We start from the raw sequence: 16,091 nt of genomic DNA on the forward strand, positions 1-16,091 counted from the left end.
AAAAAGCCCATGAGAACACCTAATCCACCCTATTTAAGAACCTGAAACCCTAACTCTAAAGGAGCATTGAAATTTCGTGGCAAGGAGGCAAAGCTTCATCACATATCAGATTCCATTCCACTTCTATTTTCCATTAGGTAATCATCTCTTCCATGACCATGTTTTGATATATCTACGCTTGCTTACCATGTTCATCACCATTAATCCTTCCATTTTCATATTTCTTTTTCTTATTTAAAATATTTTCTTCGTCCATAAAATTACCCAAAAATATTTTTCACTTTTCTTAACGTTTTATTTAATTTTATATAGTTTTTATTATCGTATTTTTTTAATATTAATGTTTTATTTTAATTATTTATTCTAAATGGTCCATTTTAACACACTTTTTTTATTGATTTTATTTTTATGACTTAAAATTATTGTTAGCATTTTATTTTTGAGATAAAGGTTGACCACTTTCTCATGGTCAACCTGACCTTTTCTTGGAATTTTATTTCACATTTTAAATTTATTTTGGATTTATTTTTGACCTAGTTTTGTTGGTGGACTTTTAATTTGACTTATGTTTTATTTTAATTAATTCACGAACCAATTTTCATTATTTTTAAAATATTTTTGGGGGATGATGATGTCCTGACCCCACCTTATTTAGTTTAATTTTTCATAATTTTCTTGATTAATTTACTATTTATTCTTGATTTATTTCTAACCTAGTCTTATTAATTGACTTTTGGTTTGACTTCTATTTTATTTTAATTAACTCACGTGCCAATTTTCATTATTTTTAAAATCGTTTTGGGGGATGATGATGTCCTGACCCCACCTTATTTAGTTTAATTTTTCATAATTTTCTTGATTAATTTACTATTTATTCTTGATTTATTTCTAACCTAGTCTTATTAATTGACTTTTGGTTTGACCTATGTTTTGTTTTAATTAATTCACATGCCAATTTTCATTATTTTTAAAATCTTTTTGGGGGATGATGATGTCCTGACCCCACCTTATTTAGTTTAATTTTTCATAATTTTCTTGATTAATTTGCTATTTATTTGTTATTTTTTAAGTTGACTTGAATTTTCAGTTGACTTCTTTATGATCGATGTTTGACTTAGGGATTGCTTATGGCAATTGAAGAGATCTTTTGATCCTCCCTTGTTCATCTTATATGCCACATATTGGAGGCCTTTTACCTTGATTTTATTTGGTCCTTACCTCATTTCCTGATTAAATTATTCAGTGGACCCTTCGTGTGTATATTTTCATCTGTTTGATTCATCTGTTATCTTTTATACTTGTTTCTCTCATTCATGGTTTCTATTGCTTGATTATTTAACATGTTAATACTCCCATGCATTATTTAAATGCTCCATTATTTGATTCTTTGGTTTGATTATATATTGTTTATTTATCCGATCTGATTGATAACTGTTGCCTACTTGTATGATGTATGAGGCATATATTCTTATTGTTTGTTTGCCATGAACAATCCCCATTCATAACAAATGTACCCCTCTCCCATAAAATGTATAATATTTATTTCTTTATTTCTTTAGTCACCTGTTAATACAAGAATTAAAACGAACATCCGATAACCATTTCAAAATAAGATCAAAAGCTCGACCCAATGTCGAGTAATCATTTTCAAAACTTAACAGAACCAACACGCATTCATCCATCCTCTTGGAAGTCGATTTCCTCAGGCATCGCCATCTACCTGTAAGTTGATTGCCTCCGACATCGCCATCTACCCTTATCCGTAACTCCTCTCCGCGCTCCATCCGTCGACTCTTGTTCCGTTTAGGTAGCACCCATTAGGTAGAACCCTTTGTATGATAACATAGGTAGAATTCCCTTATTCTTTGCATGCTAACATTAGGTAAATGTTCCCCTTTGTAAATCCTAACACATAGGTCCATATTGCATGACGACTCTAGAGCAGAGCTTTCCCACTTTTAGACCTTCCGTGCGTCTCCGATCTTGTGGTATGTCAGTCCGTTCTATTGCAAAGAGGTAACTGCCTAAGACTCGATTCAACGAGCTGCGACACCTACTGCTAGGATGTTGAACACACTGCCCACCCTCCTTTGACACAGCTGGTGTCCTCTTTTGTAAGCCCATGTTCAGATGTCAATCCTTAACCCCTAGTTAGCCGAACTACGTTTTGCTCTGATTCTCATTCCATATGAGATACGTAGGCATAAGACGCGACGTCTTACCGAGCACACTTCTCTTTAACCCATAGGTAGCCGAGCTACGAAGACTCTGATTCTCATACTCAAATGAGATACGTAGGCAGTGGACGCGACATCCTTGCGAGTCATTTTCTTTTAACCTTCCTTTTAGTAAATAGTACTTTAGATATACCTACACCCTTTAGACTAGAACAACACTTATGAAAAGGGCTCCCTAGGAGTACCTAGGATGTTTTTGGTGCTTAAAACCTTCCCATTGCATAACCAACCCCTTACCCAGATCTCTGACATTTTTACTAGTTTTTGATTCGATAAAACTTTTAGGTTTTTGTTCGCTTTCTAACCATTCCTTTGGATAAATAGAAGTGCGGTGGCGACTCGACTTGTATGGTTTACCTTGGATTTAGTCAATATCTCTAATGGTAACAAATACCCCGCTACATATTCTCCTTCAAAATGTTCCTTCTTTGAGCTGCTTGATTTGAAGTCTTAGAAAGTAGTTCAACTCCCTCATTAGACATATCTCAAAATCGCCCTGCATAAGCTTAGAAAACTCTTTAACCAATTGCATATTAGTAGAATCAAATATGATGTCATCAACATATGTTTTACTTGACACTTAATGAAAAATGTTGTATCTACCTTCCCTCTAGAGTATCCTTGATCAAGTAAGAACTTATTAAGTCGCTCATACCAAGCCCCGAGGACTTGTTTGAAACCATACAAAGCTCGTTTTAGTTTAAAATTATGATTTTGATACTCATTATTTTCAAAACCGAGAGGTTGTGAAACATACACTTCCTCATTTATATAGCCATTAAGGAAAGCACTTTTCATGTCCTTTTAAAATTATTTGAAGTCTTTAGAACATGCATATGCTAGTAAAAGGCGTATAGCCTTGAGGAGGGAAACCGGAGCATAAGTTTTCTCATAATGTATGCCCTCCTTTTGGTTATATCCTTGAGCCACTAGTCGGGTCTTACTCCTAGTTATCATACTGTTTTCGTATAGTTTATTTCTAAAAATCCACTTAGTGCTAATGATTTGGCGATCTCGTAGAGGTGGGACAAGGTCCCACACATCATTTCTTTTAAACCGATTTAACGCGTCTTGTATGGACATTAACCAATGCTCATCAATAAAAACATCTTTTGCGTTTTTAGGTTCAACTTGTGAAACGAATACAAAGTGATAACATAAATTACTTAGCTTAGAGCGTGTTGTCACACCTTTGGTGATGTCTCCAAGAATGTTGTCGATTGGATGGTCTTTGGAAGACCTCCAAGCTAAAGGAAGACCATCCAGTTTAGTTGGACTCTCATCCTTATCCTTTTCAGAATTGTCATCTTCATCCTCCTCAGGTTTCACCGCTTCAGGCAGGTCAATTCCTTTATTGGTGTCTTTGAGTATGTCTTCTGAAGATACACATGTATCATGAAAATAAATACCTTTCCCAACATTTCTAAAATAAGATTCACCAAAAGTGACATGCACGAACTCTTCAACAGTAAGTAATCTCTTATTGAACACTCTATAAGCTTTGATTGACTGGGAGTATCCAAGAAAGACACATTCATCATATTTTGCATCAAACTTTTCAAGGTTATCCTTACTATTATTTAAAACAAAACATTTGCATCCGAAGACATGAAGATGTCATAAATTTGGCTTTCTACCTTTTAAGAGTTCATAAGGTGTTTTGTTCAAAATTTCCTATTTAAAACATAACACGTTGTGCTAATAACACCGCTCCAAAAATATTTTGATAGACTACTTTCATTGATCATAGTTCTTGCCAACTCCTCTAAAATTTGATTTTTGCGCTTCACAACACCATTTTGTTATGGAGTTCTTGGAGTGGAAAAATTATGTTCAATGCCAAGTTTATCATAATAATCCTCAAAGAGGTGGTTTTCAAATTCACCTCCATGATCACTTCGAATAGAAACTATGTTTGAACTTATTTTATTTTGGGATAACTTTGCAAAAGATGTGAAAGCTGAGAAAGTCTCATCTTTATTGCGTAAAAAGATAGTCGAACAAAATATAGAATAATCATCTACTAAAACAAAACCATAGTAATTTCCACCCAAGCCTTTTTCTCTAGAAGGACCAAAAATATTCATATGGAGAAGCTCAAGAGGTATAGGAGTTGAAACAATATTTTTGAATTTAAAAGAGACTTTTGTTTGCTTTCCCGTTTGACATGCACCACATAGGTGATTTTTTGAAAAATTCAATTTTCAGTTGACCAATGACTAGATCTTTTGAGATCACTTTATTGAGTAGATCAAAGTTAACATGTGTTAAGCGTCTATACCATAACCAAGAGTATTTACTCATGGTTACTAAACACTTATTACTTGTTAATGATACATCATTCAAATTAAGCATATATATGTTATTAACCCTCAAGCTCTTAAACAAATAATCTTTCTTGTCATTATGTTCAATTATGTAACAAGTATTTCTAAAAGTTATTTTATAGTCTTTGTCACATATTTGACTAATGCTAAAAAGACTATGTTTAAGACCTCCAACAGGTATTACGTCAGAGATAGTAGTAGAAGATGTGTTACTTACACTACCTTTACCAAGTATTGCACCCTTGTTGTTATCTCCAACTGTCAGAAAACCCTTCTTCTTTGGAATGAAGTCAATTAATAAGGAAATTACATCCGTCATATTCCTTGAGCAACCACTATCAAGAAACCACATTATTTTCATGGAGTCAAGACATTCAACCTACAAGATCAAACAAGAGTGATATGTACCCAATTTTCACTGGGTCCTTGAGAGTGAGTGGAAATATTGTTGCATTTGGGCAACCATTGAAATACACCTTTAGGAACCAAATATCTCCTAAATTTGCATTTAGCAAAGGTATGGCCTTTCTTACAACAATAGTGAGAAGTCAGATGATGATGTGAATGACTTTCGCTATTAGATTCCCTCACCATAAAATTGTACTTCTTCTACGACACATTTAAAGATTTCTTGAATTTTGAAGGGTTAATAGTGAAGGTGACCTTTGGTTCTAAGGCCTTATTTAATTTGGCTTTTAGAGTAATAACCTCTTTTTGGCAAATATGACAAGTCTCATAACCAAACCAAGAAGATTTATCTTCCTCAACGTCAACTTTTGAAGCATCTAACAGGGTTTGCTTAAGAGCTTCCATTAGTATTTTCGTTTCTAAAACTTTGACTTCAAGGTATGAAAAATACTTTTATTTGAAGCAAATCTTTTAAAAGCGTCTACGACTTCACCATATATATTCTTAAAAGCAGTTTGTAATTCATAATAAGACATACCATCAATAGGTTCATATTTAGAATGACTTACATTTTTCTTTTTATGATGATGGGCCATGAGACAAAAAGTTTTTCTGCTTCATCACTTTCACTAGAGCTACCTTAACTTGAGGAACCATTATCACTTTCCCAAGTTATGTATGCTCTTTTAGGCTTGCTAGACTTGTTGTATTGACCCTTACTTTTATCCTTCTTAAGTTGTGGAGAATCCGACTTATAATGTCTGACTTCTCCACAGTTAAAACATGAATCTTTGGACTTTCTTTTCTTATTCTCATCTTTCTTTGAGGAGTTAACTTGTCTTCTAAAGTTGATGAGCTTGTTGTCAGAGTGCTTTACTTCATTTCTCTTAATGTATTTATGGTATCGTTTAGCAAAGAGCCTCATTTCTTCATCATCTTACTTCTCATTATCACTAGTTCCACTTTCACCATGCTCTTTTGTTGAGGATTTAGAACTTTAAGCCACAAGAGCAATTGACTTATTTTCCACCTCTTTGTCCTTGTTCTTTTCTTTTTTTAATCTTCTTCACATGCTTCTCTAATTAAATGAGCCATTGCTCATGTTCTTCAAGCTTTCCAACAAAGTAGTAATGTCTAATTCCAATAAGTTGTTAACTTCCTTGATGGAAGTGACCTTAGGACTTAGGTTGTCCTTCCCTATTAAGACATCTCAAAAGTTTGTCAGTAGCAATTTCATTGGAAACCGGTTTACCAAGTGCATTCAAACGATTTATAAGATGAGTGGACCTCTTTTGCATATCGGTAATGGTTTCACCATGCTTCATATGAAAAATTTCAAACTCTTGGTTTAAAGTACTAATTCTAGCGTGTTTGACCTCATTTGTACCCTCATGAGCAACTTGTAATGAGTCTCATATAGCTTTAGAAGGTTCACAATGAGAAACACGGTAATATTCATCAACTCTTAAAGCGAAGATTAGAATATTCCTTACTTTCCAATCACAAGAATACTTTTTCTCATCATCATCATTCCATTGTGCTTCCGATTTAGGTACAACACCATCATCCACATTGATCATAGTAATTTCAAATGGACCATTTTGGATGGCGTTCTATATATTCCTATCAATAGAATTGATATGGATACGCATACAATCCTTCTAATAATCATAGTTTTCACCATTAAAAACAAACGATTTATTATACGCCCCTTTAGGTTCGGAAGTCATAATCTAATAAGTGAATATGAAGCAGAAGATAAACGGGTACTCGTAATATCACTTGTTAGACAAATGTAACTATCTAAAGGGGGTGAATAGATCACAATAAAATTTTTCGAAAAAAGGTAATGATGACACCCTATCATACTACTTTTCTTAGCATTTTATTTAGTATTTTTACTATAAAAAATTCTAACATTGCATGACTTATAACCGGTTATAACATGATTAAAAAAGTTACGGAACATCTCATTTCACATTAAAATCACTCTAACCATTATCAGAAAGATTGTGGCGCGATTTAAAATGCAAATGAAAAAGAATGTAAAAGTATTATATAACAATTAGAACAAATCATAACGTAATTTGATAATCACTCCACTATATCACATTAGATATACGAATAATCATAACACAATTGCGCTAAATCGTAACCCGATAGCGCCAACAAAATTTCTAATATAAATATTAAACTTATGTGGAATAATGGAAAATTCAAATATTAATTCAAGAAAAAAAATTGCAAAATTCTTCGGAGAGGAGAGACGAGTTGATGTATTTTCACCACTCAAGTTGAAACCTACATTTTAATCATAAGATTATTTTTATATTTTAATTAGTATTGGTATTTTATCATCATATTCGTTTTTTACGGGATTATGTCCTTTTATCTAAATTGTGATATATATTATTTATTTTTTTTAAAATAAAAAAACTAAAATTAATTAATCTTAAAATTATAAAAATTGATTTTATGAGTGAATAAAAATTAAAAATACAATTAAACCAAATTCTTTAAATTGTATTTTCTTGCGAGGAAGTAATATATAAATTGTCTTTTAAAGACATTATGTGATTGACCGACATCAATTCTAATGCTTTTTCTTTTTGACAAAAAAAAAGAGAAGATATTTTAACTTTTAGCATAGTGCTATTATACCGACATATCACTAAAGTAAATAATACCAAACCATTTTGTAGGGATTGTGACCACAACCTGACGGTTTTTGTTTTTCTTTTTGTTACCAAAATTAGGGAAATGGGGGAATAATATTTTTAACATCAAAATTTTAATATTAAATGCTGATTTTTATTTTATGTATAATTTTTAAAAATACTTATAAACTGTTGCAAATAAAAAATAAAAGAGAGAACTATGCTGAATTTTAGTTATTCAACATTAACATATACTATTAATAATGTAGCCTTTTCAATCCTTATTTATGCTGAATTTTTGTTATTCAACATTAACATATACTATTAATGAACATTTATGTATTACGGCACCTTCTTTCATTATTGTTGTAGGGTAGTGATATTTTTCTTTTGTCTATAGAGTAAATTCTCAAACTACAATGTTTTCATTGAAAGCTACATGAAGATATTTCTTTTGTACTTACATTGAATTATATGTTTATTTTCATATTTAATAATCTTTTTGTTTACGTAGGACAATAACTTCTTAAAAATATATCTAACTCTTTTACAAAGAGTATGTAACTACATATTCCATTAATAGTTAAGAATATGTAATATATTTAATGATTTTCATTTGTTTTCAATTATTTAAATTAACAGTGAACTTTTCAATTTTAAATTAGACACGGACTAAAAGCTTGTTTATTAAAAGGGTAATGCTAACTTGTACTCTTGAGGCACAAGTTAAGAGATGAATATAAAAATAAATTCTTGAAAAATGTGTATTTAATTTATTAGAAATTTATTATTAATAATTTTATTTATTTTTTCAAAATAAATTTTTTATTTGTGGATTTATTAACATGTGTCATTGGGACACAAGTTAACATTATCCTTATTAAAATTATTTCCATTACATATTTTTTTCACTTTTAGAGTTGTCTTAATTTTTGTAGGGGCTTTCTATGTTAGTAATGATTCAACTATGATATGATAAAATAAGTAGTTGTTTTATTTAATTATATTTTAACAATAATAAAGATGTATGACGTCTTATTTAAATGTGAAAAACTATAGATTTGTACACTAGTCCTTCTTACACGTTGTTAAAACGATTTTAATTTACTTTTAAAATAAAATAGTATTACATTAATTTTTAATTAGGTGTTCTCTTTGTATTTTACACGCTTTTTTTAATGGGGTGATTAATTGAGTTAATTTCAATAATAAAATGAGTGTCATTGAGTTAATTTCAATAATAAAATGAATGTCATTTATAAAATTAGTATTATTAACCGTAGAATAGTAGAATAGTTACATAAATTAAATATAATAAATAAGAGTAAATTAATTAGATAAAATAATAATTATTGCATTAATAGTCGAAATGGACAAATAATTTGAGACAAATAAAAATGACAAGTAAGACACTGTTATGAGTTGGTCAAAATAGTCTCACATTACTTGGGAATTAAGGCTAAGGGTAATTTTATATACAAACACTTGCACTCCTCAACCTAACGAGACACCTTTTCTAAAGGACAAAATCGTTAAGGTTCTCACACTCAAACCGATCAATACCTCGTAGCCGCGGTGACGCGAACTTTAGGTCGACCAAAATATTGAAGTTGTTTGTGGGAACTCGTCGTTCATACTATGCTCTTTAACCTCGATTGAGAGGCAATTATTCTGGATTTACCATAACAGTTTCACATTGCTTAGGAGTCGAGGCTAAAGGTAGTTTATATACAAACACCCACATTCGTCAATCTAAGAGACAAATTTTCTAAAATACAAAGTCGATAGGGTTCTTACACACAAAAAGGACAATACCTCATAGTCGTAGTGACACAAACTTAAGGTCGACCAGAACAAACACCTATTATGAAACAAGTGGAATATATGTTTTGGGGAAGTCAATGTACAAAATATTTATTTTTAAACTTTTCAAATCTTTATGAAATAATTTATAGAAAATGCGTAGGACACTAACAAGAGAAAGTTAGAATTGACAAAATATAACTTTAATTTGTAAAAATATAAATAAAAAACAAAAGAGTTTGTTCAAATATAATATATGAGAGAGGAGAGAGAAACTGTGAAGTTCACCCCTTTGAGAAAACTTTTCTTTCAATGCCGATAAACACTAGCACTCATCTTGCACCTCATTTGCTTCATTTTCATGGCTACAGTTTAATCCCGTGGGCTGGCTTCGGTAACAACATCCAAAAAAATATTTTGCACATGTTATTGACATTTCCTTGAGCCAACTGTCAGAGCCCTATCTCAAGGGTGATTATATCACCATTGTAACCCCTAAGGATGAATGACAAATATGTATTGAGGTTTGCAAACATAACCTTTGCGGAAGAATCATCTGGTCAAAAGGTTTTACACTATTGAAAAATGATGTGTTACGCGTCAAGCTTTCTCCTTTTTGGAATCTTTATCAAAATGGGGTATGAATTTGTTAAGCAATAGATTCTTTTCTCTTCACTAGAAGTTGTTCAGAAAGTCAGGGCAACTAGATCATGGAATCTCAATTCGGGATTACTTAAACTTTTTTCTTGGTCAAAGGACTAGACCAACATATGTCTCTGGTATAGTATTGTCATACCCTAACTTTGTTCGGGCACTTTAAAACTTTCATTAGTATTCATAACAAGAAAGTATGATACGTATACTCAAGGCAGGGTGTTTTTATTTGAGGAGAAAACTAGGGTCTTTGTTATCATCTTAACAAATGTCTGGCAAGGCATCATAACCTTTATTCCCATATACCTTTTTGCATCTTGACTATCTTACATCTAGAGTTTTTTTATCCATAAAAGTGCTTTAGTCAATGTGTTTCCCCTTCTTCATTCATCTAGTGATCATAAGACTCATTGCATGATGTTTGATCAAACCCTAAATAGTTATTACTTTAGTTGATTGTTTAATTGGTCACTCATGCAGTCAGGGTAGTACATCATCATAAATCACATCATCCTTTGTTTCATTCACAAGTGATCTTAAAAAACATGTTTTTTTATTAATCCCATCCATAAAATCTGGTATAGTCATTGGTATACAGGTACAACTTACAAATACGAGTCATCTGAGATATTTAAAATTACAAGCTTTGTTTGTCATTTGTATCCATCTCATTCATTGCATTTCATTTTTAGATTCATCATAAGCATTGTATAGTGAATAGCTTGACTTTTTCTTTAAATTGACTTTTGATCAACTGTTGACTTTTTGGTCAACCAGTTGACCAAAGTCAACGAATCAAATAGTTTTTTATAAACCTAACTTGCGTCTTGTCATTTTCATCTCAATAAATGTCTAGTTTATGGGTATATACCCCTTAGGCCATGATATGGAGTTATTCATTAAGTCAAAGTTTTGTTCATTTTTGCATTCTTTAATCTAGTAGGCATTGGGCCATTTGATCATTTTCATGTAAACCATGCCATACAAAATCGATTTTTGGAAGTAATTTGAAGATTAGAAGAATAAGTATATATCACCATAAAAGTCTTTGTTTCCATTTCACAAACATTTCAATAAATCCATAAGCATTTTTCCCCTCATTAATACATAAGTTTAACTAAAATACATACTTTATTACAAGCCATTGGTAGTACGTGAATCATTGGTACTTAGGCTAATCTATGATTACATCATGCTGCATTCTATTACGTATAATACAATGTATGAATAGAAGAAAATGAAAAACATGGCAACCCTTGCCAAGAAATATCCTTGCTCCATAAATCTACATGGCCAAAACCACTTGAAACTTGTCACGAACCCACATGACAGTAAGGAGCAGCAAAACGACAGGTCCATTCGCATCAATCTGCACCATCCATTCAAAGTATAAAATAGCAAAACATTTCCATATCAAATCAATGTTCAGTAAACACATCATAAAACATGACAAATAGCAGTGTTCATCATTTGATTAAACCAAGTAATACATAGCCAACAAAATGATCATCGTCATCAACCAAGTACACTAACAACATGTTTCTATCCAAGCCTACACTCACATTCCTAAACAATACAAAAGTAATAAAGGGTTGGAATCCTAAGGGCATGTCAATGGAAGTAAACACAGAAATTACAACATGAATTTTTGACACAAAAGGAATTTACCTCAGTAACTTCGTTCATCCAACACCACTGAGTCACACACTTCTCACCAAAACCAGCTCACATCATATAGTGGTCCCTACAAATAAAAAATAATCAATACACACAAAAGTCAGAAATTGGAGAAAAAATGCATAAAAGAAATTCTCTCATCTCACGTGCTTTGACTCACTCTCACGAGACCTCCACTATCTTTCCACAGACTCAGGGGAGGCATAAAATATTCCTCAACGGTTTGATTATAGACAGCTCATCAAAAACTCACACAAACAATAAAAATCTGACACGTATAACCCATTCATTGGATATAAATTAAGGGGTATTGTGCTATTCAAAACAGATTTTTGGACCCTAAGGTTACTGTAAGACCCTAATTTTGTCCCTAAGATCCCTCATGGCATCATAACATTGCATTTGCATTGCCTCAAGGATCATTATCATCTTGGTTCCCTTTGCCTTTGGGAGGGACTTCTTGTGAGTGGTTTGAGATCACCAAGCATGCTTGAATTGTATATCATTGCTTTTCTTATTTTGTTTACTAACTAAAAGCACAAAAATATGTCACTAACATCTTTTGTTTGTAGCTTGAGCAATCACCAGGACAAGAGCTTCAAGGAGATCCTTTGTGCAATGGTAAGGTCAAGAGGAGATGATAGCAAGCATGATAATGGTTACCAAAGCTCTCATACATCAAATATGCCCCCCTATCATCTCAATTCATCATTTTGATCAAAGCAAGTCAAAGGGTTTGAGGTTTGTTCCCCAAGGAAACCCTAATTCATCTATGCACCACAATGCCTTGCCCTTGAAGCAACCTCAACCCATGATCAAATACAATCAAGGGAAGTTCTTTAATTCATCATTTTATGCATATTTGAACTTATTTGAGTGTTCTCAATCATCAATTCATCAAGATATGGGTCATGGCCTTGAGAAGTTGATCAGTCAATTCATCTGACTATTTTGACATGCACTGAGACCTAACTTTTTATGTGTTGGTCAAATGGAGATGGTTCCAAAATAAAACATGTTCTTAAGTACAATATTAACAACTTTCATGTTCATCAAAAATTGATTTGAAGCCTGGAAGGCCATCTCCCATTCCAATACATTATAGGTCATTTTGACTGAAACCCTAATTGTGGGTCAACTTTCCAAGGACATAACTCACTCAGTTTTTATGATTTTAATGTGGGATCAAATGAATTGGAAAGATTAAGATGTCTACTTCAAATGTTATGTTGAACAAAATTTCAAAATCTCAAAGGAAATACATGTGATAATGCAGGACATTATAGGTCATTTTGGGCCAAATGCATTAAAAGGCAAAAAAGTCCAACTTCAAGTGCCCATAACTCTTTCATCAAAAATCCAAATGATGAAAATTTAAGTCCATTTTGATTGTCTTGAAAATATCTACAACTTTGGTGTTGGAGGTTTTTTCATTTGAGGCTTACATCATCAAAACAGAAGGGCTTGAACATTGGCCAAATTTGGAAACCTTGCCTTGACATGTTTTGAACATCACACTTTAAACTCAAAATTCACCAATTTCCATACTTCAAATGGATTTTTGCCCAACATAACAATTGTTCCTTACATCAATACCTTTCCAACCATTACCCACATGCTTATGTTTGGATTTTCTAATTGGCATTTTCGAAGAGGTGAATGTTTAGGTTCAATTATGGAATTCACATCATGACTTCATGCATTTTCGAAGAGGTGAATGTTTAGGTTCAATTATGGAATTCACATCATGACTACATTGGCATTTGAGTTCAACTTGCATTTTCATCCACTTTTGGGCTTTGCACGCGCCTGTACAGGCCCATGCATGAAGAGTCCAAGTTCCATGCACACGAATTTTCCCCTTGCTTGCTTCAAGCTCAGCTATAAATACATGCTCCTCTTCATTCAATTCTGAACCTAATGGCACCTAAGATGCTACACAATTGAATCCATAACCATTACCAAAGAAGCTATCTCACTTTCTTTCAAATTTTTCAGATCCAAAATTCAACTACATCTGGTTGAATCCTTGGATCTAAAGCTTCTAAACCTTCATCATTCATCTCATCAATCTTCTGTTTTGGCAAAGCAAGCAAGGAATCGAGCTCAAATCTCCAGAATTCAAGTTTGTTCTCCAATTGGTATTTTCTTCGAAACTCATCATATATTGATCCATTTGCCTGGCCAAAGTGTTTTCTGAAGTCCTCACTTGAGAGGCAAGCTAGTGGTAGCTTCAATTTTGTTTTTCTTTGATCTGCATTTTTCATACCTGAATCTTCCACCTCAGATTTCTCAACCTATAGGAATCTTGAGTGTGATTCAAGATTACAGGGGTGATGTACATCACCCCAGCTTCATTTTGGTATAAGGATCGTGTAAAATGGTGAAGGTTTGAAAACCTGCAAATCTGGCCGGAATTTGGAAGCTCACCGGAGAAGAAGGTGGCTCCGGTGGCCGTCCATTGCCAGTTTGAATCTGGATCGTTGGATTTCCTCTCCAGATTCAATCTCAGCCTTTGGATGTTATGACTTTTTTTAATTCTTTTTGTGACGCGGTTGACCAAGGTTCACCATGAGCGCACGCTTCAGGACTATCAGATTGGCCACGTAATTAATGAACGTGATCCAACGCTCCCTGATATTCCATCCTTTTTAATTTCTGATTTTATTTTCTTTATTTCCTTTTATTTCAAAAATTCATATCTCTTTCATTTTTAATCCAAAAATTATGGGACCAATTGCATCAGTCTCCAAATAATTGGTAATTTCTATTTCTGATTTTTAATATTTTTTATTTTGTCATTTGATATTTTTTGTGAATTTTCTTTTTTCTGGTTATTTTTAATTCATTTTAAATAGTTTTTGATATTCAAAAAATACAAAAATATTTTCCTCACCTATTTGAATGATGATGGATCTATTAAAAATATTCTCATCAATTTTGTAATTGATTTGAGATTTATTTGAGATTTTAGTTCAATTAGGTTATTTTTATTCATTTTTAATTGATTAAAAATAGTTTCTGACTTTTAAAAATGCTGAAATTTTTTGTCAAACTTTGTTTGACCTTGTTGAACTTGGGATAAATTGCTTGGACCTTTCAAGGTTGATTTGAAGTGATTTTGAAGTTTGTCCTTTCTTTTATTTTTAATTCAAGTTTATTTTAATATTAAAAATGCCAAAAAATATTATGCTTATTGTTTGATCTCCAATCTTTATCTCACTTCTGATTTCTCATTGTTTGACTTTGACTTTCAATGTCATTTCGTCAATACATATGGATTGGTACATCTTTTTTCACTTGGTGCATTTTGATCTTTCCATTTCCTTACCCATTCTTCATCTCCTTCTTCTTCTTCTTCTTTTCTTTTTTGATCACTGAGTTGAAGGTTGATAAGTTAGTATTGATTAGGGAGACTTAATCTTCCTTGATTCAAATCTAATTCATCTTGATCAATTGATCAAGTGAATGGCTTTGCATTAAGGATAGGTTGTTTTCTAAATCATGCAAAAGACTTAAACCAATACAAGATCAATTCTCTTTTTTTCTTTTTGGCATGGCAAGTTGTTGGAACTTGGTTCACTAACCAAGACTTCTAACTTGTGTTGTTGCCTACATTATTATTGACCGGCCTCAGATAGTTGTGACTTCTACATAAGTCCAATTACGATTGCTTAACATAGCGCTAAATTTGCCTTATGGCACACTAACTACTAACACTAACCATTAACAATTAACATTTACTTTTTGCTCTTTACTTTTATGCAATTTACTATTCTTGCACATATTATCCATTTGCTTTTCTCTTTGCTCACTTGAGCACATGTTTATGTTAATGTCATTTGCCTTTTGCTCACTTGAGCACATAATTGTGTATATATTATTATGCTTGTGTTTTGTTTTGATGGTTGAGAACCAAATGCAGAGAAGTGGACTTAGATTCTAGGACATACCCTATGCAAAATTGGAGTAAAAGGACCTTAATGATGAATATTGACCAAATCTCTAAACTCACTCTTGTCCATTCTTGATTTACTTCATGGAACTTTTGATGTGTGTGTTCTTGTGCTAGGGGTTCCCATTTGAGCTTAATTGGAGGACCATTGCCATGTTCATCCAAAGTGAAAGGCACAAGATACATTGAGGATCTCTTAAGAGGCTTGTTTGATGATTGCTTATGCTTTGTGTGATTGCTTATTCCAAAGGATGGGAGCTACTTGGATCATCACTATGATCTCAAGAGAGGGACTCCATTGTGGTTTTGATTCTTCATCCCTCATCTTTTGCTTTGCTTAGGACTTTAGCCCTTCTTTTTCTTCTCTCCACTC

The sequence above is a fragment of the Lathyrus oleraceus genome, chromosome 5 (assembly GCF_024323335.1).
Source record: "Lathyrus oleraceus cultivar Zhongwan6 chromosome 5, CAAS_Psat_ZW6_1.0, whole genome shotgun sequence".
In the NCBI taxonomy this organism is placed as follows: domain Eukaryota; kingdom Viridiplantae; phylum Streptophyta; class Magnoliopsida; order Fabales; family Fabaceae; genus Lathyrus; species Lathyrus oleraceus.